Raw genomic sequence first — 26,053 nt, 5'->3', positions numbered from 1 at the left:
GGCGTATTAAGACCTTTTTATCTGTTTTGTCCTCTCATGTTTTCACAAATACGTTGTTTTGGACACATTTCTTTCATTGCTCTTGTTCCTGTCTAGTCTGTCCTCTCACAGTAGTCAGAAGAACTGCTGGATTCAGACTTGACTAGCTCAGCCCCACGCTGTGGTATATTTGAAGTTGACTGTTTTAAAATATATGGTGTATTGACTCCAGTACAGTAGATCTCATGCCGCTGTAGTTTTGTATTACCTCAGTAAGGTGCGTATTGTTCTGCTTTAACGGTATTGCCTTTGAATGTCATCTTCTAACTTTATATCTTCTAGATATGGAGGTTTCCCAAGGTTTTTCATCTTGGGGGGCAGGTAGTCAAGTTTAACAATTGCATCTGTGAAGGAAAGCAGCAAGATGGCACCATAGGTGGTTGCTGCTAAACTCGAGGTTCAACACAGCGTGGTAAAAGAGTAACTTACTTGCTTGTCCACTCTGAGGCTTACTGCCTCTGCTAACCTAGGCCTAGTCCTGGAAGCTTCCATACAATCTTACGTAGGCCTAGAATGTTTTCAGCCTCTGAGACTTACTGCTGAATAAGCTCACCCTTCCTAGTTCTTTCTGATCTCCAGCTGGCTGATTCAACTCAACTGTTCTGGTTCAAAATCCTCTCAAGATTTAATCTGGCTACTTTCTGCCTCTGACTGAACGGCTCTGCTTGGCCTCCAACTAACTCTGGCAATCTGTTCTAATCTTCTGTCTCCTCATTCTCTGGCTCATTCTGTCTTCCCCTGTGTCTAGCTGCTTCTCTCTGCAACCTTTCTCCGTAAAAGTCTCCTGTTGCAACTGCTTCTTTCATCTCTCCCTCAGCTCTGCTTCGTCTTATGCTGCCTCTCTTTCCTCCATCCTCCTGAGAGTCAGGCATAGTTTGTTCTGTCAAATCTTTCTCTGATTTGTCACTCTGTCTGCCACTCAATTAGACATCACTTTCAAAACATGGGTGCTTCGTTCTACAAACTAACTTCATTGTTTGGGATTAAAGGTGTGTACTAAGAGCTGAGCCACACCACAACTAGAAATAGTTTTTGTTTTGTTTTGTTTTCAGTAAATAACACGATCGTGGGGTTCACAATGTGATCCGATATCTTGCAACAGAATAGAACTGCAAGTACTCCTCTGACCTCTTTACATGAGTGCCCTGGCACTAGTGTGCACTCACATACAAATACACATTTTTTAAAAGTAAGAACATTGTCTTTGAGACATTTGACTATCGCAAATTTCAGTTTGTTTTCTCCATAATTTAGGATTAACAGTTAGTTGCCATATTTTTGAGACTTAGCACAATAAGTTTAGAAGATTTGTGTATGTAGAATTCTCATATGTATATAGCATGTATGTATGGGTGATTGTCTTACGTCTCAAATGTGTAAGGCAGAACAGTAGGCTGGGAACACACAAGAGCTGGTGTTGAGTGCCGGGGTGTTGCTCAGTAATAGAATATGTGTTTAGCGCACGCAAAATGGGTTCAATCTCAGCACCAGAGAGGGTGTTAGAAAAAGGAAAAAGTTGATTTTGAATCTCGTCTGAAATTTGTGGATAGACCTAGCTTGTTAGTCAGAATTTTTGTGTTTGCGTATCTAGCTTCTGATCTTTGCTTGAATTCCTTGATTTTTAGGTGGACACCTTTTTTTACTTCTGCTTCTCTAGTCACATAACTTGACTTTTCTAAGCGCCTCTCTATTAGCACTACATTGCCCCACCCCCCTTTGTTTGCAGCAGGGTCTCACTATGTATATGCAGCCCTTGCTTTGGCTTCTTAAGCACTGGTGTTGAAGTGTGTGCCACTATGCCCAGGGATATGTTTTCCTTTTATAAGAGTCCCAGCCATATTGGGTTAAGAGTCTAACACTGTGTCCCTTCTGCAGTGACGCTGTTTCTAAATAAGGTCTTATTCTGAGATACCTCATCAGTTTCTAGCCTGAGTTCCCCATTTGGGTGTGTATCACAACTTTGATCTCATTCCTCTCACTTCAGTTAGACAAGCTGCCTCAATGACAGATATAGAAGGAAACTTGTATGTGTGTCTAAAAAAGTACACGCAGGAATCAGGATAAAGCCACCAGTGCTAATCAATGCAGAGTTGTAGGGTCTGAGGTCACGCAAAACACAATTTTGTTTCTATGCATTAGCAGTGAACCATCCAAAAGAGAAATGCAGAAAGGCAGTTTCATTTGCAGTAGTATCCAAAAGAATAGAGTATCCAGGAGGATAATATTCCTTACTTAAACATTTGATATGCCATTGCTGCTGCTCACCATTGAAAGGCAGCTTCACGAATGTTCTCACTGTTTTTTTTTTTTTCCCCCCAGTAGAGAAACTGAGGCTTAGAATGGCTAGGTGCCTTGGCTAAAGTTATGTGATTAGTAAATGTCAATTGTGATCCAAATCGAAGTCCTTTCTGTTAAACATTTGGCCTCTTTGGTGGCAGATTGGGCATGATGTCACAAAGCTAAGGAGGATCGGTAAAGGGAAACATGCCAGGTGCTGGTGGTGCACGTCTTTAGTCCCAGCATTCAGGAGACGAGCAGGCAGATCTAAGTTTGAGGCCAGCCTGATCTACAGGGCAGCTACAACTACACAGAGAAACTCTGCCTTGAAAAACCACAACCAAAATAAATAAACCTTACAAAAGACATGAAGTGCCATGTACTTTCTATAAGTTATTTCTTCTAGTTCCTTAAGCCAATATATAGGGCACTCTTGCATTGGAGCACATAGTTCAGTGGTAGAACCTTGTTTGAAACACAACTTTGAGCTGGGCGTGGTGGCGCACGCCTTTAAACCCAGCACTCGGGAGGCAGAGGCAGGTGGATTTCTTATTTCAAGGCCAGCCTGGTCTACAGAGTGAGTTCCAGGACAGCCAGGGCTACACAGAGAAACCCTGTCTCGAAAAACCAAACCAAACCAAAACAAACAAACAAACAAAAAAAAAAAACCCACAACTTTGGCTTATTTCCAAGCTTACATATTTTTTTCTTGAAGACTTTTTAAATTATTTGAAGAACTTGATACTTGAGGCTTGAAGGGGTTCAGGTACAGGGTTAATTCAGAGACTCTGAACCAGTGTATATAAAGTTGTATCTACATTCTGTATAACAGCCTTCATTTGTAATAAGCATCAAGAACAAGTGGATATTTTTTGTGATGTATAGATTGATTTATAAGCTGATAAATTCAAAGTGCTCCTAAATAATTTCCTTAGCTAACACATTGTTGTAAGTGGACTAGCTATATTATGAAGTTAAGGTGTTTTTTGGAAATGTGGGAAAACATTTAAAAAAACTTTTTTTTCCTGTGTGTTAAATCTGTCACACATTGGGACATTTAATATTCTCACGATAAGTAAAACACAACACAGTGAAGGTATTTAAAGATACCATAGGAATAACTGCAGACTTTAATCTTTTTTGTTTTTGTTTTTGTTTTTTAAAAGATTTTATTAATTTTATGACTACACTGATGCTGTCTTCAGATGCACCAGAAGAGGTCATTGGATCCCATTACAGATGGTTGTGAGCCACCATGTGGTTGCTGGGAATTGAACTCAGGACCTCTGGAAAAGCAATCAGTGCTCTTAGCCACTGAGCCATCTTTCCAGCCCCTTAATCTTTGTTCTTTAGGTAGAGAGTTTTGTTTGAGAAGTTCTCTGCAATGATATGAGTTTACCTATAGACACAGTTCATTGAAATAATTCAGATCCCAAGAGAATTTAAAAAGAGTACTTACCTATAGTAAGTACTTTCTAGTAATTATAATTTTTAAACAGCTGAAAGTATCTGTTACTATTAAGTTATGAAACAAGAGTCATTTGTGCACACCCAGGCATTATCACTGCTTATCTCAAAAACTAAGTGGGCCTGGGCAGATGGCTAAGCAGTTAAGAGGGGAGCCAGGAAACCCATTACACACAAGGCAGCTCACACCTTCTGTAACTCCAGTGTTAGAGGATCCTACTGTCCTTTTTTTGTCCTTAGTGGAAACTATATCACAGTTGGTGTACAGATATACATGCAGGCAAAACCACAATGCACACAAAATAAAACCAGAACTGCCTTACAGATGAAGTTTTCAAATGAAAGTTTGGTTCCAAAATGAGCTTAGGTAGTTTTGTTTTGTTTTGTTTTTGTTTTGCTATAAATAAGAGAAACAATGAGAACAGAGAAACATTGTGAGTAAAGGCATAACAATACTTCGGAGTTCTAAGTAATCTAGATTAATATTTACCATTTTGTAGTTTGAGAAGTATAAATTTTTTATATAATTAGACTTAAGTTGGTAGCATACATAAATATATTTTTTGCATGCTTTCTTAACCTCGCTGGAGTTGTTAATTGTGGCTTGGCAAATGAAGAAAGGGAGTCTTGTACAGTTTTCAGGCTGCAGAATCTTGTCGCTATGCCACAAACACTGTCAGTCAGTATTGGGTATAGTAAATTGGGATTCTCTGTCCCATTTTACAGCATGCTCATTTTGTAAGTGGTTTAGGGCTATTTTGTAAGTTTTTATTTTAAAAATGGACATTTAAAGATTTTTGTTGCTATTCATAATTGGTTGTATTTAAGGTTCGCAGAGTTTCTGCACGTAGGAGACACTAAAATGCTTGTGCTCGAAAGAGTTTATAGAACTGTTTCCAAGTTGTTTCAGGTTAGGACAGTGTATTTTAGGCTTGTTGCTGAAAAAAATAGTACCAACTTCCAGGATAGATTTTTGCTTGAGAATTCAAGTTAAATACTCGGAATGTCAGGACTTTATGGTAGTGCAGCATGTTTACTTTTGAAAATTAAGAAACTGATAAAAAAGCTTAACATTTTTAATTGTAAATGATTTTTTAATATGGGAATCTTGAACTTAAATCTTATAGAATATAATTTATTTTCTAGTAGGAAAAATTAAAATGTAATTGACATGGGTGATGGGTAAAATTTTTATGTTGTGGTAAAATACATACACGATAATATTTACAATTTAAACCACTTTTTTTTAAAAGATTTATTTATTAATATATGTAAGTACACTGTAGCTGTCTTCAGACACTCCAGAAGAGGGAGTCAGATCTTGTTGCGGATGGTTGTGAGCCACCATGTGGTTGCCGGGATTTGAACTCTGGATCTTCGGAAGAGCAGTCGGGTGCTCTTACCCACTGAGCCATCTCACCAGCCCCTTAAACCACTTTTAACATGTATAATTCACTGTCATTAAGTAGCTGCATATATGTGGTGCAAACCATTCATCACCTTTATGGTTTCCGACTGACACTGCTCAGGCTGTCTTCTTAGTCCTTTAGTTAACTCATACAATGTTAAGTCTTTATAAAACTGCACATATAATGGAGTTAATGTAATGTATGCACTCTGTGGTATGTACCGCTGTTCCAGATCAAAAAGACTAAGGCACAGAGTAATATAAAATAGCAATTAATGGGGCTGGTGAGATGGCTTAGCGGTTAAGAACACTGACTGCTCTTCCAGAGATCCTGAGTTCAATTCCCAGCAACCACATGGTGGCTCACAACCATCTGTAATGGGATCTGATGCCCTCTTCTGATGTGTCTGAAGACAGTGACATTGTACTCACATACATAAAATATATAAATCTTAAGCTTGGGGAAGTAGTGGGTTCAGAGAGTGCAGGGCTGGAGCAAGAGAAGGAAAAAAAGCAATGAACAGAGCAGTGCTTGCTCTCGATGTGCTCTCAGCCACTGTGCTATGTTGCCTTCTGTTGAAAGAGCAAGGATTTTGCTTTTTGTTTGTTTGTTTGTTTTGTTTGTTTGTTTTTTTTAAACAAAAGGCTTTCTGTAGCTTTTTCAGGTTTCTATTTACCGTACTTTGCTGTTGAGATTGGTTGTAAATCACTGCTATGTGTGTGTATGCGTATGCTATATATAGCGCACATATATGCTATAGGTAGCATATATAGTGCATATATATGTATATATACATATTATTACATTTGTGCTTTTTTCTCCAGCCAGGATCTCATAATGGTAACCAACCTAAAACTCTGTGGCCCAGGCTGTCTTTGACTTCATAGTCCTCATGTTACAGGTTTACCAGTTATTGTGAATTCTAATGCAGTGCTGTCCAAAGCTACAGACAGCTTTCATTGGGTCTTATACTGGTATTTTCTACATTCCTGTTATTATCCATGGGCGATTTGTAGTTAACTGTAGTGTTGTTAATCTGGAAAATAGACACTAGGTGTGGGGAAAAGCAGAAAAGCATTGCTAAGGCAGATCTTCACGCTGAGAAGTGGACTCGTGCAGGTTCGTCTTTCCTTCTGCTTTGTATTATGCGAGCACTATATTTCCATTTCCACTCCCCCTTCTTTTTTTCCCCCCTTGGGACAAGGTCCCTTTGTGTAACACAATCTGCCCTTGAATTTGCAGTCCTTCTGTAGCAGCCTTCCCCTGGCTCCTGGGATTGCAGGGTGAGCTGCCAGGCCCTGCTGCTGTTCCTTCAGGAGTTTACCTTTCTCCCTTTGATTCTCACCCTTTCAGTATTATGATAGATTTTCTACTTGAAAGCCCAGAATCTTTTCATATTAATTTTTTTATTTGAACATATTTGTTTCTCTGTTTTTTCTCTCCCTCCTTCGCTCTTGTGTCCTGTAACTCACTGTGTAAACCAGGTTAGCCTCGAACTCACAGAGTTCTGCCTGCTTCTGTCTCCCTAGTGGTAGGAGTAAGGGCACGCACCACTGCACTCAGCAAAACTCAAGACTCTTGCTCTTCTGGATTTATAAGTCTTCTCATGTTGCTCACCTGTCCCCCAATAGGGTTTCTCTGTGTAGTCTTGGCCGTCCTGGATCTTGCTGTATAGACCAGACTGGCCTCGAACTAACAGAGATCCAATTAAAGACAACCTTATGTTGTGATTTATGTACAGGTGATTATGAATGCATGCATTTTGCTTTGATCATTTGGTATGTTTTCCCCTTTTTATGCTTTTAGGAAATTATTAGATGAATGTTTCATTGTAAATTACCTATTTCCTTCTAAGTGGCTATTTACATAGTGTAGAGTGGTTTTGTATAATGAATAATGTTTTCCTGAACCCAAAGGGTTTTTTCCTTAATTGTAGACTATGTCCTTAAGATAGAATTCCAGAAATAGTATTAGATCCCTTAAGAAATAGAAACAGTTTTAAAAGCTCTTGAATCATATTGCCAAAATGCTTTCTAAAAGTGTTGTGCCAGTTTTTATGCCAGCCAGCAAATACACAGAGTGTCCACGGCTTCACAGCCGGCAGCAGCAGGGAATGTTTTGATGTTGACCTTTAAATTGAAGAATAATTAACTCTGGGTTCTGCTGAGCTTTCTTTCCTCCTACATTATACTTAGAGTCTGTTTGGTTGTGGTCAGGTTAGTGAGAAGGAAGACTTAGCTTACTAGTCTCTGCTCTTTAAACTGCTCATGTTCTACTAGGATGCAGTCGTTGCTGTGTGAAGACATCTATTGAAACTCAAGCGTTTTGGTAATGGGTGGTGGCAAACAGATGCGTTGTAGCATCTGAGACTGATTCAGTTGCTCCCTGAAGTATGGATAGATTACCCCCATGAGTGGAAGGAAAGTCATTACAAAGCACACCTACGAAAAGTTGGTCATAACAGTGACCCAGGTTTTCATCAGCTGTTTGACAGCATTCCCCTTCGGCGACTTAAGTGACTTCTGGTTTTAAGTGACTTAAGCTCTTTTGGTTCTCTCCTCTCTCATTAGCTGATGTCTTGGTCTTCCTCCCCAGTACAGCTTTTTTCTTCTCAGTGATACTCAGCTCTGGGTGGGTAGAGCTTGGGTGCTGCTGATTCACAGTTCAGATTTGTTTGGTTCTGTTGGTTGGTTGACACAGGTTCTCACTCCATTGCATATGCTGCCACGAAACTCACAAAGCAGCCTGGTGCTTTCAGTCTTGAAGCAGCCCTCACAGGTATGGTAGGCATGCACCCCCACGAGCAATTAGTCAGAAATGGGATTGCAACATTCCTTTTCTTTAAAAGAAGAAAAGACTGGATGTGTGTATATGTGTGGGTTTGTTTTTGTTTTTTTAGAGGAAAGGATCATGCTATGTATTCTAGGTTGGCCCGAAGCTAAGCATAGACCAGGTTAGCCTCTAAATGCTGATTCTTCTTCCCCACGTATAGGTAAGCATTGCAGTGCCTTCATTTTAAGACATTTAAAAAAAACAAAACAAAACAAAAAACCCAGAACATTTGTAAGAGACTATCTCCTTCTGAGATCTCTGTTCACCTTTTTATTTATTTGTTTGAAATTCTGTATAATGAGTACTGTTTTAGGTGTGTAAAGAAAATTAGAGGCTGAGACAGGAATCGGTTTAAGAAAATTAATTTCCTGCTTTGTATTTGTCATATGTCAATCACGTGATTGTGCCTTGGCTTTTTAAATTTAAACGTTTGTTCCTTAAGACATGAAAATCTATTTTTAAAATCAGCTTCTTGTGGGGCTGGAGAGATGGCTCAGAGGGTAAGAACACTGGTTGATCTTCCAAAGGACCTGGGTTCAATTTAGAGCATCCACACGGCAGCTCACAGCTCATAAGGGTCCAACACACACCTGGTGTGTAGACTCACATGTAGGCAGAACAGCTTTCACATAAAAGGTTAAAAACATTTTTTTTTTTTAAATCAGCTACTTGCTCAGCTCTTAGATGTTTCTCTTTCATGTGCTTTTCAAGAATGGGTTCTGCATAAGGAAGAGAGGAATTTGCAGAGTTCCACATTTACAATACTGAGTATAGTGCTTCACCGGCAACTGTCAAGTGAAGGAAGGGCCCATTAAGTATGCTCGATTAGGTTAGGTAGGCATCTTAGTTTCCCCACTACATAGAGACAATGTCCAGCTGGCCCAGGAAGAATGCACCCAGTGACAGCTACCAAAAGTGTCAAAAATTTGAAGTATTTCTTAGAGACCTTTGTCTTGGCTCTTTGAGGTTCAGTTGTTGAGGAACTTAGCCATTCTTTTCATTGTGTAGGGCAGAGTCATCCAACCTGTCCTAAATTGAGTATATATTTTATTGCAGGTTTTCAAAGATTGGAAAGGGTTATCTCTACTATTAGGGAGCCTGTCATTTGTTTATTTGACACGAACAGACCTCCATAAAACAAGATAAGGCTATTGCTATAAGTAGTGGGGTTTTTTTGTTTTTGTTTTTGTTTTTTTCTGTGAGAAAACCAAGGGGCATGGAAAAGTACCAGGCTTGTGTTAGGAGCCTGGTTTTGGGTGAATTAGTTAAAAAGGAAGAAACCGGTCCCAGTGAGGTTGAAATGTATTCAGAGAGTGGATCATGACAGTGTGGCTTTTTAGGCAGCCTGGCTTTCACAGACAGTTGTTTGGTAGGAGATTAGCACCCAGCTTGCTGTGGAAACTGTTATAATGAAAGTGAAGTTCTTAAGCCAGTACTGGCAGTGCCACTTGAATCATTGTTCCTTTGAAGTATGTGTTACACTGTTAGTTTTAGCTGTGCAAAATTACCAGTTTGGGGAGGTTAAAAGACCAGGTATTGGCAGCTTTAATTTTTAAATGGTTCAACCCAGTATATTTAATTATCTCTGAAGGTTTTTTTCCCCCCTCTTTTTCTTTTAAACTTACACAGTCCTTTTCTTCTTTGTTGTGTGTTTCAATGTTTTACCTGCTTTTATGTCTGTGTGCCACATGGGAGCCTGGTATCTAGAGGCCAGAAGAGGACATTGATTCCCTTGGAACTAGAGGTATACACAGTTGTGTGCTGCAATGTGGGTGCTGGAATTGAATTTAGATCTTCCAGAGAAACAGTGTTCTTAATGACTAAGCCCTCACCAACATCTTCCCCTCTCCCTCCTTTTTGGGACAGGGCCTCATTATGTAGCTGTGGTGGCCTAGAATCACTGTAGATCAGGCTCAGAGATTGGCCTGCCTCTACCCCGGAAGTACTGGGATTAAAGACATATGTGCCCAGCTATGAACATTTTTGATGTTTGTGATTTATTTGACAAAGCACAATGAATACAAAATTGACTTGACAAGTCCTTTTTAACATTTTGTGTGTGTGTGTGTGTGTGTGTGTGTGTGTGTGTGTGTGTGTGTGTGTGTGTACACACCATGGTGTAGATGTGGAGACTCTAGGACAACTTACTGGGTTGGTCCTCTTTGTGAGATTTAGAAATTGAATTCAGTTCATCCAACTTGGCATCAGATTCCCTTTAGTCAATGAACCTTCTATCTGGGACTGTCCGGATTTCAAACAGGAATGCTTGAGATGGAACGTTCTCTTTTCCTTTTATGTTGCACCAGTTTGCTCACTTAGCTGCTTACGGAACAAAGATCCCAGAATCTGGGGATTCTGGTAGGTTCTATCTTTGTCATTCTCCCTTGCACAACCACCACATAAAAACTAATGGGGAAAAAAGTGGAGAAAGGGGTTAAGAGAGGACATTGTTTTCGCACTTGTGTTTCTCTCTCTCTCTCTCTCTCTCTCTCTCTCTCTCTCTCTCCCTCCCTCCCTCCCCCCCCCTCCTCCTCTCACCTTCCCTTCCTTTCCCCTCTCTACCCTTTCTCCACCCCCTCGCCCCATGGCATCTTCTGCACCTCAATCCTGGGGCCAGTGAACTTGCCTAAAAAAAAAAGAGAGGTAGGGTTGGGGAAGGCATTGTTTTAAAAACTGCTCTATCATTAGAAATGCAATAGGAATATCTAGTTGCACACAGTTGTGGCAAATGTTATGAAGGCAGTTTGCCTTTGTGTGCATATTGAATTGGATAGAGTGTCTTTTTTACTACCCCTAACAGTTTGAGATATACTACTGGGAGAGATGACATGATGTGGGTTGGCTCTCTCAGGGTGAGTTTGAGTGTGTAGCATTCTGCTGCTGAGGACCTTCTCTTTGTTCCCGGGATCCCACCAGTCTCTTTTAAAGAGACTAATGCTCTTCCTATACTTGGCAGGTAGTGTAGTTAACAGAATTTAGGAGATTTTATTTTTAAATATATTTATCTAAGAGGAAGATAAGAAAAAATTGAGGGCACAGAAGTAACACCTTTTCATTTCATTCTGTTACACAGTGTTCACCTACAATTTTCACAAGTTGAGTTTTTAGAGAAGCTGGTGAAGGTTCCTTAGTATCTCAGGAAGATGAGAGAATAATTCCTAACATTTATTAGGTACTTATTAAATTATGTGTAGGCTGAATGGGGAGAGAGTCCTACTTGGATGGCCCTTTTTTGGAGAGGAGGGGATAAGTCATTCATACAAAGAGTCGCTGATGAGATGTTATTTGATGAATTTTAGGGGCATGGGTCCGTGGTTCGCTTCTTTTTTTTATCCCCAGTTTTTGGAAGAGTTGATTGCTAGTCAGGCTGATTGCTTGTAGAGAGTTGTCAGTCTCCTCCAGGGGCATATTTGGAGAGAATGGAGACAACTTTGACAAGAGCAACAGCTGTTGAGCAGTCTGTTTGGGGATTAGGTGCAAGTTGGTCTGCAGTTGAAATCTGCCTCCTGGCTGTTGAGTTACGGTTTTTTTTTGCCTCAAGGATGATAAAGGCTTTGTTGCTCACTCTGGTTACATTTACTTAGCTCTGGCTGGTAACGTTTCTCTGTAAGGAAGTTTTCTTTAAAGAGTGGTTGGCAGCTACTGTGAGCAAATTGAAAATGTTACTTGTGCCTTTTTTTTGAGTTTTTCTTGGAATTGAACAGTTACCGGTAACAGAGTGTTTAACTTTAAAATTAACTATAATCTTTTTTGGTAGTGGTAGAGTTACAATCCTTCTCACTGTGCTGGTGAAAGCATTAAATAATACTTAGCCAATCACAATTGTGTATAGGAATGTCCACTCTAGCAACCTTTAGAAGCTTGTAAAGTTTACTTAGCTGGATGGTGTGTAAGCCAGCTGGGATTGCATACATGGACCATACATATGACCAGTTGTGATGGTACTAATTATGTTGAGTTTAGAGCAGGGACTGTAAATTGCAGCTTATTGTCAGCTTAGTGTGGCTAAAAGCCTTTTGGTTGTCTAAGTGAATACTTGTTTGAGTGCTCTTATGTATCTGAACTTACTGTAGATGCTTTTAATGTGTGTGTGTGTGTGTGTGTGTGTGTGTGTGTGTGTGTGTGTATGCGTGCGTACGTGGGTGTGTGCTGAGTTCTGTGTATCCAGATCCGGAACCAGGCTCATAGAATAAGACCAAACCTTTTAGACTTGGCCTTTTGGTCTCCTGGAGTATCTAGATGATACATTGTGAGCCCCAAAGAGTGGCTAATGTGTGAGGAGCTTTGGACTACAGATTAATGTACAAGAATATACAGCAAGAGTGTGCCTATGTTTCTTTAGTTTGTCATTTTTTAGTATAAACTCACTTTGAAAGGTGATGATGCAGCAGTCTGTGAATTGATGTACGTCAGAGTTATAGGGTACCAGATTATAGCTGAGCCTCGGTTGTCTGGCACTATTGGGAATCTTCAAACCTTCATTTGTGGTTTGAAGACCTTAAAAAGTGGGCTCAGTTTTCCAATGACTATACAAATTTACTAACTAAATTTGGATTGCTTATGTTGAAGTTGGGAGCCATCCCCTGCCAAGATATTTATTTAGGCTCACTTTGAAGTTGTGGTTGTTAGTATCAGTTTTGATTTTCAAACATCTAGCTTGACTCTTCAGAAACAAGTATTTTTCTCTTCAATTGTTTTTGGTTTTGTTTTCTTTTTGGTGCTAGAATTTGGACCCAGGGTCTTAGGTTTAATAAACAAATGCTCTCCCACTGAGCTACATTCCCAGTCATCCTTCTCTTTAATTTTTATATGAAGATGTAATATATAGCTGTAGATACAGATTAAATGTTCTGAACCTGAAATGCCTGGTATCAGAATATTTCATGTTTGAGGGGCTTTTATAACTCAGAATATTGGCATAGACTTTACCAGCTGAGCTTCTGAAGTTCTTCAAAATTACAAACTTTAGAGCATTGTTAAAATACAATACAGAATATATATACACAAAATTAATCACTAGAGAACAGTTAGAAGGGTAAATGTAATTAGGCTGCTTTTCTTGTATATTGTAATTGGAACTTACTTGTAAAAGTAAATCAAATTATTTACTTAAGGAAGTACTTAAGGAAGTTTCAACTTTATTATATTCTTATGCATTCTAAAAATTGTGCTATAAATGTGATTATTTAACATTTTTATGCTTAGGACTTTTACATGTGCCTGGAAAGCACATCTTCATGCGAGATTGGGACAGGATGGGATTGGGCTTGGTGTTTTATGATGATGTTAAAATTTGAGACAAGTCATTTTAAGTTTCTGAAAATAGGTCATTGTGATATTGCAATATAATAAGAGCTGCATTTGGTTTCTCTTCTTACTGCCTGACATACAGTTCTTAAAACTCTTGGATTGCTGAAGTGTTCAGTGTATTTTTGCAAAAAGACTGAGCTGTGGGAGTTGCTTCATAGAGGAATCCATTTATAATTTGAGCATTGGAAGTTTCAGCCCCACTGCACACTTCTGGAGAGGAGGAGGGGCTGACGGTTGAGTTGGTTAGGAATGGCTAGTGATTTGGATAGTTATTTTGACATAATGAAGCCTACATTAAAAACCCAGAAGACCCACATTTGAAGGGATCCAGGGGTGTTGTAAAAATGAACACAAGTGCTCAAAGGATGAAAATAATGCCTAATCACTGAACATATGGATACTCTCCTACTCAGGACCTTTCCAGACCCAACCTTATGGATCTCTCTATTTTCCTGTTCACTTGTGCCCTTTAAAATAACCTTTGTATTTAATGAGTGAACATAAATGTTTTTCTGGGTTCTTTGAACCAGACATTACAAATCAAAACCCAGAAGGGGATTGTTAGTAATCTAATAATCTATAGGAGTATGGGTGGCATCACAAGTTAAGATTGTCACCTGAGGTACGAGTACGTGTAATACTCCCAGTTGTCTCTTGGAGAATCTAATGTCAGAAGTGGAGCTCGCTTCTAGCATGTTGGAAATTGAACTTAGGGCTGTGCTAATTGTTTCTCTGCTCAGAAACGTTTTAAGTGCTCTGTAAGAATAGGGCAAGCTGGTTTTTTCCTATCTCTAAGGTAGTGCTGTAAGGAAGGGTCCATGTGAATTTATTAGGAAGGAGTTAGGATTAGGTTTTGGTCTTGTTAGGACTGAAAACCATGCCATGGGTTTGCTCTGTTTTCTTTGACTCAGGATGTGCTATGTGCCCATTCACCTAGTTATGTATTTAAAAACAGGGTGAAAAAAATCATATGTCTATTATAGAAAATTGGCAAACTAAAAAGTAGGATTTATTGGCTAACAAGTGTTATTACTGATAAGCACTATTCTTCAGCCTGGGAGTGTGGAGGTGAACGTGTCCATGCACTCACAGAGCTTTTTCTAGTAGAGGCTGGAGAAAGAGATATCAATAAAGCTGTTGTTCTCAGTAAGTGCAATGAAGATAAAATACGGAGCAGGAAAAGGGTGGACCTAGAGCAAGGAATACTCAATTTGAATGATTAGAGAAGTCTTGTTTTGTCTTTTCTTTTTCTTTCTTTTTTTTTTTTTTTTTTTTTTTGTTTTTCGAGACAGGGTTTCTCTATGTAGCCCTGGATGTCCTGGAATTCACTTTGTAGACTAGGCTGGCCTTGAACTCAGAAATCCGCCTGCCTCTGCCTCCGGAGTGCTGAGATTAAAGGCCTGCACCACCATGCCTGGCTGAGAAGTCTTTTCTTAAGGGGCAGTTTTGAGATGAGGAGGAGGAGGAGGAGGAGGTGGTGGTGGTGGCCACTCCCACGTAGACAATGCAGAAGTCCAAAGACAGAGAGTGAGCTTGCTTTATTCGAAAGACTGAAAATACTATCTACACTACAGCATCATCTCCTTACCCCCTTTCTCCTTTGCCTTTTCCTCCCTCACCTTTCCTGTTTTGTCCCCTCCCTTCCTTTTCTCTCCCTTCTTAACTGGAGATTGAACCTGGAGCCTAACTTCTGCATGTGTTCTGTCTCTATACTGAAGCCCCTCATTTGTGTGTGTGTGTGTGTGTGTGTGTGTGTGTGTTTATTTTTGTGTGTATTTTGTTTTGCATGCATGTATGTGTACCACATGCACGTCTGCAGAGACTAGAAAGGGCTGTAGTTGTGGGGACCCTAACTTAGTTTTCTTGCAAGAGCAGTTCAGTTCAGTTTACTGCTGAGTCATCTCTCTAGCCTCCTTATTCTGTTGTTTTGTTTTTGTTTTTGTTTTCCCCTAAAGGCTTAGGACGTTGAGCATCTTTTACTGTGCTCACTGGACATTTGTATATTTATCTTTTCTAAGTTCAGACTCTCAGTACACACATGGAAGCAGCAGAAGACACAGAACCAGTTTCTTCACACTCGGTTCTATCACAGTGTCAGGAAAGAGGAGCTTGGAGCTCTGGTTGCCTTTGTACTTCTGTGAGTAGAGTCATGCTGCACAGATTGCATGCCTGGCTTGTTTAGCATATTAAGTGTAAGCAGTTTTTCCACATTTTTTTTTTTTTTGTTCATCTAAAATTATATCATGCCATTGTATGAATTACTCATTCTTAGGTGGAGGAACATTTGAATTGGTTTTATCTATTATTAATGTTATGGACATTCTAATGTTTATTTTTTCTTGAACATTTATGTGCAGACCAAATAAAGTCTTGAAATTGGAAGTTAACTGGGAAGCCAGTTGATACGTGGTCTGGGAACCAAACGTAGGTCTGCTGTAAGAGCAGCAAACACTCTTAGCTGCTGAGCCATCTCCTCCGTTCAACAGTGTTAGTTCTATTTTGTTTTGTTTTTGCTGCCTGGCTTGATAAGGTAAGTAGCTCAGGATGGCATCTAGTCCGTGCAGTCCTTCCCTCAGCCTCTGGAGTGCTAGGTGACAGGTGTACATATGGCAGTCAGCTATTTATTATTTCTGTTGTGTTTCAGTAGGTAGGTGTGACTTAGTGGAAGGAGGAGCATGGAGTTTGTATTCAGATGTGTAGTTTTAACATTTCCCCAATTTCACTTTTCAGATTTTGGCTTCCAGTTGTGTAAGCTGGAGTTGTAATGTACCATACTTTGTTTTTTTTTAAAAAAAAGTCAGTTAATTGATCAAATAGTCCCTTCTTAGTAGTCTTTTTATTCCTAACTAATACCACACAGGTAGGGGCTGGTGAGATGGCTCAGCGGGTAAGAGCACAGACTGCTCTTCCAAAAGGTCCTGAGTTCAAATCCCACATGGCGGCTCACAACCATCCGTAATAAGATCTGACGCTCTTCTGGCATGTCTAAAGACAGCTACAGAGTACTTATGTATAATAATAAATAAATCTTTGGGCCGGAGCAAGCAGGGGCTGAGCATGCAGGGTTGGTCAGAGCAAGCAGAGGTCCTGAGTTCAATTCCCACATGAAGGCTCACAACCATCTGTATAGCTATAGTTTACTCATGTACATAAAATAAATCTTTAAAAAAATACCATGCAGATAAATCTCATTTTAAATTATGCTGTCCTTTCTCCACCACAGTGGTTGACTGTCTGACAGTTATGTAAGATTTAACCTAAAAATGTGCTTACCCAGTCCCTTGTTGGAATTTCTGTCATCATAAGGAGTTCTGTTTAGCATCTTAAATTCTGCATAATGTACTTTAAGTGAAACCTACAGAATTGTAGTCTGCTGAGTCAGGGAATTCCTCCTTTCAAAGGCTCTTGATCCTTCTGTCCCAGCACCTCTGCAGAAAGCTGCTTGTATCAGCAAGAGATTGCCTTTCCCCCACTCTCCTGTTGCTGTTTTCCTCCCACAGTAGGAAAGGATATCTTGTTTTAACGCGCACTCTTTGCTTACCAGTGAGCTTTAGTATTTTTCATAATTGTATTATCCCTCCCCTAAGTCTTCTGTGAATTGTCTGGTTTTGTTTTCAGAGCTGGGATTGAAACCAGGGAATTGACTGTTTTTTACTGTACTTTGTTCAGAAATTGAAAATTCAGTTGTTATTTTTCTGCTTGTTAAACTAATGGGAATGAGGTTTTTCGTGGATTGTTGAAGTTGAAACCATTCTTATTTTTACTTTTTTAAATTTTGAAACTATTTTTTAAAAGACCAAATGCACTCACACAGATTCTTTTTTCTATTTGGGTTTTTTGGGTTTTTTTTTTTTGTTTGTTTGTTTGTTTGTTTTTTCGAGACAGGGTTCCTCTGTATAGCCCTGGCTGTCCTGGAACTCACCAGGTTGGCCTCAGAAATTCGCCCACCTCTGCCTCCTGAGTGCTGGGACTAAAGGTGTGCGCCACCACGCCCAGCTCACACAGAGATTCTTGGCCCCAGATGTTCAGATTTGAATCCTTGTGTGGCTTAGTCCTTTTAAAATCCAGACAAGCACTTCAGCCTCTAGGCTGCAGTTTCTTCATCTGCAGATGAGAATAACAGTACTTAATTCATTTGGTTGTTGCTAGAATTAAGTGAAACAGTAGTTGTAAAGCAACTAGCTCCGTGCTAAGTAATCATTCGGTTAGCTGTCTGGGATAAGTAATTAATGGTGGAGGTAGAACTCGTGACTCTTTTAGTACCTTAGTTGCTGTCATTCACGACCTTTTCACTGTAGACTTCATGTAATAGAGCTTATTTTAAATAGTCATTTTGTTTCAAGACAAAGTATTTATTCCTAGCTAATTGCAATTAGTCTTAAAAATGATTTCTTGAATACATCTATTTGCTTGCTTTTGATTTTCTAATTGTGTTTAAAAATAGCTCAGGATATAATGTGCCATATTTAAGAAGGGCCTCTGTAAATCAGCTTTGGTTTTCAGGGGAGATTAGTGACAGCTCCTGCACTTGCTTCATACTTGGTTGTGTTAGTCCCTCCTCCTCCTCTCCCCCCACCGTTTCACTGTGCTCTGTTTTGGCTGCCATTATAGCATGGGACAACCAGCCAGGGGCAGCTCACACCCGTAGAAACTGTCTTTGCACTAGCAGCCATGATTTTTTGTAGCTTCTCAACCAGGAGTGGGACCTTGTGAATCCCCTCCTCCCCATTCTTGGTGAAATGTTGACTAGACTGATAATGTACGGGTTTGGTGTAGGTAACCACAGCTGCTGAGAGAGTGTAATTGCAAAGGCTGGTTGTACCTGTTAGGCATTTTTTAGCTGAGAAGTAAAAGAACCTATTTCACAATAGGATTTCAAAGTGAGGTGGTTTTGAGTTGAGTCTGTTTTAAAATTAGATTATAATACCTTTTTTGCTTTGTTGGCATAGTTTGTGGCACAGTACAACTAAGGGTCTGGAGGAACAGACACAACACTTTCATATGTGTTTTAAACTTTACTTTGGAGTATTTTTCACATACTAGGTTGCAGTGTTTAAGCCTACCACAATACTCCCTCGAGGTAATGTATTTCAGAGATTAACAAGTAACTTGATTCCATTTGTTTTCTCTCAAGCCCAGTGGGAATCAGCTCTATAGCCCAGCCATAATCCCTATTGTGTGTAAAATGTTTAACCCTTCACAATCATTAAGGACTGGTTGTTGACCAAAGTATGCTTGTAGCTATCTTGTAATCATTTATCTTGGGCCTTAAACAACCTAAATGATGTGTATTTTAAAATCTTTGCTGTTTACTACTTGAAAATATTTACTGCTTGGGTGTGTGTGTGTGTGTGTGTGTGTATGTGTGACCTTTAGCTGAATAGAAGAGAATCTGTTTTTTTGTTATTTTGTAAAGTGTTCCATTGTTTTAGATCAACACTTGTACAATGTAAACGTATTATTTGTTACTCTAAGTCACTCACATGGCTCTTTGATAGTGTCTAGCATATATTTTCCCACCTACTTAATTACTTCTTTTTTAATTGCCTTTATTTTACAGTTTAATCTTCATTTGATCATTATTACTCAGAAATAATGGCATTTCCAGTTACAGAAAAACAAAACAAAAAAATGCAGTGTGGTAGCATATCCCTGTAGTCCAGTATCTATGGAGGTTTAGGCAAGAGGGCTGCTGTAAGCTTGAGGTCTGCCTGGGCTTCATACTGAGACCTGTTCTCACAAAAAAAAACGACAGAAACCACAGCAAAAGGACTATGGACTTAATACCTTGAATAATCCTGCAGTGGTTTGATGAGAGTGGCCCCTATAGGCCCCTACATTGAAATGCTTAGTCACCAGAGTGGCACCATCTGGAAGGATTAGAAGGATTAGGAGGTGTGGCTTTGTTGGAGACAATGTGTCACTGGGTTGGGCTTTGAGGTTTCAGAAACCTATACCAGGCCCAAGGTTCTCTCTCTGCCTATGGATCAGGGTGTAGCTCTCAGTTCCTGCTCCAGCTTCTGCCTGTGTGCCACCATGCTCCCCACCATAATGATAGTAGACTAAACCTCTGAAACTATAAGCAAGCCCTCAATTAAAAGCTTTCTTTCCTAAGAGTTGCCTTGGGTCATGCTGTCTTTTCATAGTAACTGAGCACTAAGACAAAATACATTTTTTTAAATAAATAAAAGATGTCAAGGAATTCTTTTTTTATATATTCCAACAAGTTTGCTTTAAGTTTCTGAGTTTATTTATTTAGCAAGCAGTGTTATTATTACTTTATTCATAGTGTATATTGTTCATCAGATTAGAGAACTCAGAAATAGTTTAATAGTTAAATGAGATGGATCCCTTGAAATCATATATGTGGAGAAAGTTATGGAACAGTGTTTTCATTTTTTTATTTTAAAAAGATCTTATTGAGTAGCCTCAGGTTTCTGGTCCTTCTGCCTTAGCCTCAGTAGTTTTGGTATTACAAGTACACCGTTGCAATGCATGACTCATTTTAAAAGCTTACTAAGCCAGGTGTGGTGGCGCACGCCTTTAGTCCCAGCACTGGGGAGGCAGAGGCAGGTGGATTTCTAAATTCGAGGCCAGCCTGGTCTACAAAGTGAGTTCCAGAATAGCCAGGGCTATACAGAGGAACCCTGTCTCGAAAAACCAAAACCAAAAACAAAAAAGTTTACTGCATGTCTGCTATCCCCTAATCTTTAGGATCCTGGGTGAGCAAGGGCTTTCATCTTGATTATTTAAACCCATAGCTTTATGCGTGTTAAATTTGCAAAATCTTATACAGAGTAGTTTATTTTAAACATTTGAATGTTGGTTGTTATAATTTTAGAAACTTACATTTGGCAAAAGCTGCTTGCTTTATTTATTTCTTTACTTACTCATGAAGGGAGGAATGCAGGCCATGATTCATGTGTGTAGAGGTCAGAGGACAGCTTTTTAGAGTCATTTTTTCCTTCCACCTTACTGAACTCTGTGACAGAACTCAGATTATCAAGCTTGCATGGCCAGTACTGTCACCTGCTCAGCCACTGGGCTGTCTCATTGGTCCAATTGTGGCTTTATTTACTTTGCGCCCTCCTGATAGATGCTCCTTAAGTGTTGTCTTTGAAAATAAACAGGACTCTCAGCCCTTAGGTAACCAAAGCAGACCTTTGCCATTTATTTATTTATTTATTTTTGGTTTTCCAAGACAGGGTTTCTCTGTATAGCCCTGGCTGTCCTGGAACTCACTTTGTAGACCAGGCTGGCCTCAAACTCAGAAATCCACCTGCCTCTGCCTCCCAAGTGCTGGGACTAAAGGCGTGCGCCATCACACCCGGCTTAGCAAGTGTTTTTTAACTGCTGAGCCATCTCTTTAGCCCCTAGTAATGTTTATTTTAGAAAGTTGTTGGTGAGTGTGTGTGTGTGTGTGTGCGTGTGTGTGCGTGCGTGCGCGCGCGTGTGCGTGTGCGCGCGAGCACAGTCGGGTACTCTTACCCACTGAGCCATCTCACCAGCCCCCCCCCCCCTCCCTGCTATCTTCTTATGTCACTCACTCCTCTTTTCTTGCCTTGTCTTGTCTTTTCTTTCTTCCTCCTCTTTATTTTTCAAGACAGGTTTTATCTGTGTAGCCCTGGCTGTCCTGGAACTCATTCTATAGACCAGGCTGGCCTTGGACTTAGAGACACCTATGCCTCTACTTTCTGAGTGCTGACTAAAGGTGGGCACTGCCACTGTATGCTTGAACTCACCAGTTTTGCTAGAGTAGCTGGCCAGCAAGTTCAGGAATCGACCTGTTTCTCTGCCCACAGTTTTGGGGGATGGAATTCAGGTCTTCAAGCTTGCTAGGCAAGCACTGTTACCAATCAGGTCATCTTTCCACTCCCCACCTCACACCCTCCAAACTGTTGCTTTTTTGTGCCCCTTTCTCTACTAAGCTCTCCTTCTGTCCAAACTTTCTTGTGATCAGAACTCTTTTTGAGCAAGCCTTACTCTGTAGTTTTGGCTAAACAATAAAAACGATTTTATTGTTTAGTTAGGATTGGTTTGTTTGTTGGTCCCCCTTTTCAAGAACGTCACCTATTTCACTATTTCAGTCTTTTTTTTCCCCCTGAATATCACAAAAGTTTATCTAGCAGAAAGTTTCGTATGAAAATGTACATGACCCAGTTCTCCATCACAGTCAAGCAGGCCTTTGGGATGGGGTGGGGGGTGTGGACACACTGCTGAACACTGGTTAGACTCTTTCCAAGGCTTTTAACGTGGTGACGCTGTTTCCTTGGATGACCACCACCCTGATGCTTCGCACTGGCTGCCATCCCCACCCGCCCCTCAGTATTCCCTGTACACATCTGCCACCGTTTAACTTCAGGGATAACTACTTACTTGTCCATGAACTATAGTTCGGGACAGTGGACTTTACTCATCGCAACCACTCAGCGGGCTCGGCACTGCTATTTCAGTCGTTCTGGTTTTTTTTGTTTGTTTGTTTTGTTTTTTGTTTTTAATTCACTCAAACTCTATACTAAATTTGTCATTTCATCTAGATTACAAAATCATTGGTGTGGTGTCTGGAGAGATGTCCTTCCTGGTGGTTAAGAGCACTGGCTGCTCTTCCAGAAGGACCCAGGCTCAAGTCTCAGCGTCTGCATTGTGACTCACTACCATATGTAATGCCAGTTCAAGGAGATCTGACACACTTTCCTGAATCTGCAGACATTGCATGCACACGGTGCATACACTTACATGTGGGCAAAACACTTAAATGGATAAAATAAATCTTAATTGAAAAACAAAGTCACTAGTGTTTAGTTAAGACACTAAATTACTTCCCTTCTTTTTGGTCTTACTTCATAAATCTTTCTGAAGTTTTATCTAGATTATTCTCCAAGAAGCAGGTGTTTTGCTCTGTTTATTTGATTTTTAACCTTCTCACTTGTTTCTTTGGTCCAGATTTCTGCTCTTTTGTTATTTTCTTCGTTTTTGTTTCTTTGACTTTACTTTGTATTAATTTTAAATTTTAACCTTTTAACCTTTTAACCTTTTTATTTTGTCATTCTTCGGTTTTTATTGAGACAGGATCTCTCCTTTTTAGCTCTGCAGGTCCTGGAATTCCCTGTGCACAATGTTCTTTGAACTCACAGAGATCTGCCTGCCTCTGCCTCACCAAGTGTTGGAGTTAAACACTTGTGCCCCCACACCTGGCTTGTGTGTGTCCCTTCCTTCTTTTTTCTTTGAGACAGAGCCTCACTATGTATACCTGGCTAGTTTGGAACTCACAGAGATCTTCTTGCCTCTGCCTCCTGAGTTAGTTCTGAGATTAGGTGCCTTCCCTCTCTCCCTGTCTCTCTCATTCCCTCTCTCCCTCTCTGCCACCCCTCCCTTCTCCCTTTCCTTTTTCTCTTTTTAAAATTTGAATGAGAGTGTGAGGAAGGTTTTCCTTTTGTATTCCTGGCTGTTTGGCCTTGTACTCAAAATAGCCTAGGCTAGCTTTGAACTTTGTCCTCCTGTTTTAGCCTCTAGAGTGTTGGGATTTCAGGCATGAGCGGCCATGCCTGGCTATATTTTTGAGTCTTTATTGTTCAGGACTTAATACTTTTGCTTTTAATTTATATGTTTGATCTATCAATAATTCTAGGCATATTATTAAATTAAGGTAATTGTATTTTCTTTGACAATTGTTAGTCACTATATATATATATATATATATACACACACACATTATTTTTGGAGTTATATTTGTGATGAATAGGTTGTAGTCTTCATTTTTATCAGTGTGTAGCATCTTTGTTAGAGACTTGTTTTTGAAACATTTTACATCTTTAGGATGTAAAATTACAGGTTATAAGATTATTACAGGGAAATGGATATATTCACATAGAATCATATGTACATTCATCAAGTAGTGGGTTTTTTTTAAAAGATTTATTTATTACTTATGTATGTGAGTACACTGTGGCTCTCTTCAGACACACCAGAAGAAGGCACCAGATCCCATTACAGATGGTTGTGAGCCACCATGTGGTTGCTGGGAATTGAACTCAGGACCTCTGGAAGCGCAGTCAAGTGCTCTTTACCGCTGAGCCATCTCTCCAGCTACCCCCCCCTTTTTTTTCTTATTGTTCGTGTATTTATTTTTTTGTGATTGAGCTCGCTTGTACCCAGGCTGGTCTCAGACTCTGTATGTAGCCAAGGATGACTCTGAATTTATGATCTTTCTGCCTTCATCTCCTGTGCATTGAGGTTATAGGTATCTGTATGTGCTACCATGCTTAGGTGATTGACCCAGTGCTTGGGAATGCTTGGCAAACACTACCAACTGATTTTCTATGTTTGTCTGTGTTAAAATTAGGCCCATAAGATACTTGTCCTTAAGTATAAACAACATGACCTCCCCCCTCCCCTTTGCATACTTAAAGTGTAGTTACCTTACTCTGGATGTTTTAGAACTATTCATAATCTTTCTATTATATAATTTGAGTTTTGTTTGGATAGAGTTAAACTAGAGGAAAAACACATGCTTTGGCACTAGTGATGCATTTACATACATACCTTGTAAGTTTTGCTGCCATCTTGGAGCTGCATGTGGCATTTTTGGTCCTGTAAGGAACCTTGTGTATTTCAGGATCATTTTGCTTAAAGACCAGAGAGGGCCAAACTCAGTAAGCGCCTCATTGCCAAGCAAGCTCCAGGTTCAACTGATAGAAGAATCAGTCCTGTGATTGCCTGGCAGTCTGTTAGCCCATCTCTTGGGTGGGTGGGTATCTGAAAATTGGGTTTTTAATGAGATGTACGTTGTGTTTGGCACGGCTGTCTATCTCAGTAGTGGTGAGATGTTCAGGAGAGAGTATTAAAGGATATGAGCTTTTTCAGCCTTCATGGCTAATGAGGTCAGCCAAAGAAAGACAAAGCTCATTTAACAACAGAAGTTGTGGAAGGGCACATGATTGAGTCAAGATAGTCAGGAACTCTACATTCTAAACCTACACCAAAGATAGCTTCTCTGCTAGTAAGGAAAAAATAAGGCTTAAAGCTGGGATGGGAGCTTAGCATGCACGCAAGGAGCCTTAGGTTCCCAGCACCACGGAACGAACAAGCAAACAAACAAACAAAAACCCCAACCCTTACAGTACAGGTATTGTGTATCCTCAGACAAAGAGGACACTCCTGAAATAAAAGTTCAGCCTATAAACATTTTTACTTTTTATGAATTGGATTACTCGTCGTTTTGAATGTGGCCTTCTGCTAAATGACTCTGTTAACATGAATTGAGTTGACTGTATTTCGTTCAGTCATATTTCTAAATGTTAGATGAAACTCATTTAACGTTTTAGACGATATTTTTAGACGTCCTATAAGGATTACACGGCTGTTGCTTAGAGATGCATGTGAGTTGCTTTGAGCATTTGGATTTGGATTTGGATACCGTGCCAGCTGATAGCTGCTACAGATGGGCAGAAGCCAGCATGAGAAGAAAATTCTTAAAGGGCGTGAACACCATACTTCAGCATGTTCGGGGTAGAGCCCGTCTCGCTTTAGACATGAGAGTGTAATGGCCAAGCGCAGTGAGAAGAATGGCTTGAGGTTGTTTGTTGGGAAGTTGGGAGAGTATTCCCTTTTATTGGGAATCAGAATGAGTGTGACCAGCTACTCCTGTCAGTCAACTCAGTTCCACGCATTCTTTGGTAGAATCGGATCCTTTGTGGCATGCCTAATTGCACATAGACTGAGTTGCTCTCAAGCAGCAAGTAAATTTTGGGCACTGTTACATAGTCAGTGTTCAGTACTCCTATTTCCCCACCCCTATTATGCCTTTAGCTGGGTCAATTTTATATGTTCGTTAAATATGTGGGTTTATTTAGTATTTTATTTTTATTTTATGTGTTGTGCCTGATGCCTGCAGAGGGCAGGAAAAAAAAAAAAACATTGGATCCCTTGTAAATGTAATTATAGGCAGTTGTGAACCGCCATGTGGCTATGGGGAACTGAACTGGAGTCTCTTGGAAGAGGAATAAGTGCTCTTAACTTCAGCCCCTAGATACATAGGGTTTTTTTTTTTTTGTTGTTGTTGTTGTTTTTTATCTTTATTAAATCATTTTATTTACGTTCTAAAAGTCGCCCCCGTTCCAGATGCCCCCTCCCCAAGTTCTCCACGCCACCACCCCCCAACCACTGAGAGTGCCTGCCCACTCACCCTCCCCATTAGCATCCCTCTTCCCTGGGGCATCCAGTTTCCACAGGATTTGGTGCATCCTCTCCCACTGAGGCCATACAAGGCAGTCCTCAGCTACACATGTGCCGGGGGCCATGTACCAGCCCATGTATGCTCCTTGGTTTTTGGCTTAGTCTCTGAGAGCTCTGAGGGGCCTGGGTTAGCTGACAATGTTGTTCTTCCTCTGGGGTTTCAGTCCTTTCTCTAACTCTTCCATATTGGTCTCCGCCTGACCTTAATCCAATGGTTTAAGTATATGCATTTGTCTCAGTTGCTGGTAGAGGCTCTCTGAGGACAGCCATGCCAGGCTCCTGTCTGCATGCACAATATGGCTTCAGTAATAGTGTCAGGATTTGGTGTGTGTGCATTGGATGGATCCCAAGTTGGGCCTTTCTTTCTGTCTCTGCTCCATTTTTGTCCCTACACTTCCTTATTTGTAGTAGACAGGAACAATTCTGGGTTAAAAACTTTGAAGATGGGTGGGTACCCCCTGCCTCAACTCAGGGCCATGTCTATC

The 26,053-nt window shown here is 40.2% G+C and overlaps 1 protein-coding gene and 1 pseudogene across 17 annotated transcripts in view; one reads left to right on the top strand and one right to left on the bottom strand.

The window, feature by feature from the left end:
• Enah (ENAH actin regulator) overlaps positions 1 to 26,053 on the top strand; it is a 131,173-nt gene that overhangs the window by 22,275 nt on the left and 82,845 nt on the right. The window lies entirely within an intron of this gene.
• Positions 21,562 to 21,751, bottom strand: Gm51706 (annotated as a pseudogene).

This window comes from Mus musculus, chromosome 1, assembly GCF_000001635.26.
Source record: "Mus musculus strain C57BL/6J chromosome 1, GRCm38.p6 C57BL/6J".
Taxonomy (NCBI): Eukaryota; Metazoa; Chordata; class Mammalia; order Rodentia; family Muridae; genus Mus; species Mus musculus.
The sequence above is the reverse complement of the archived record's forward strand: the minus strand, read 5'-3'. Positions and strand labels throughout refer to the sequence as shown.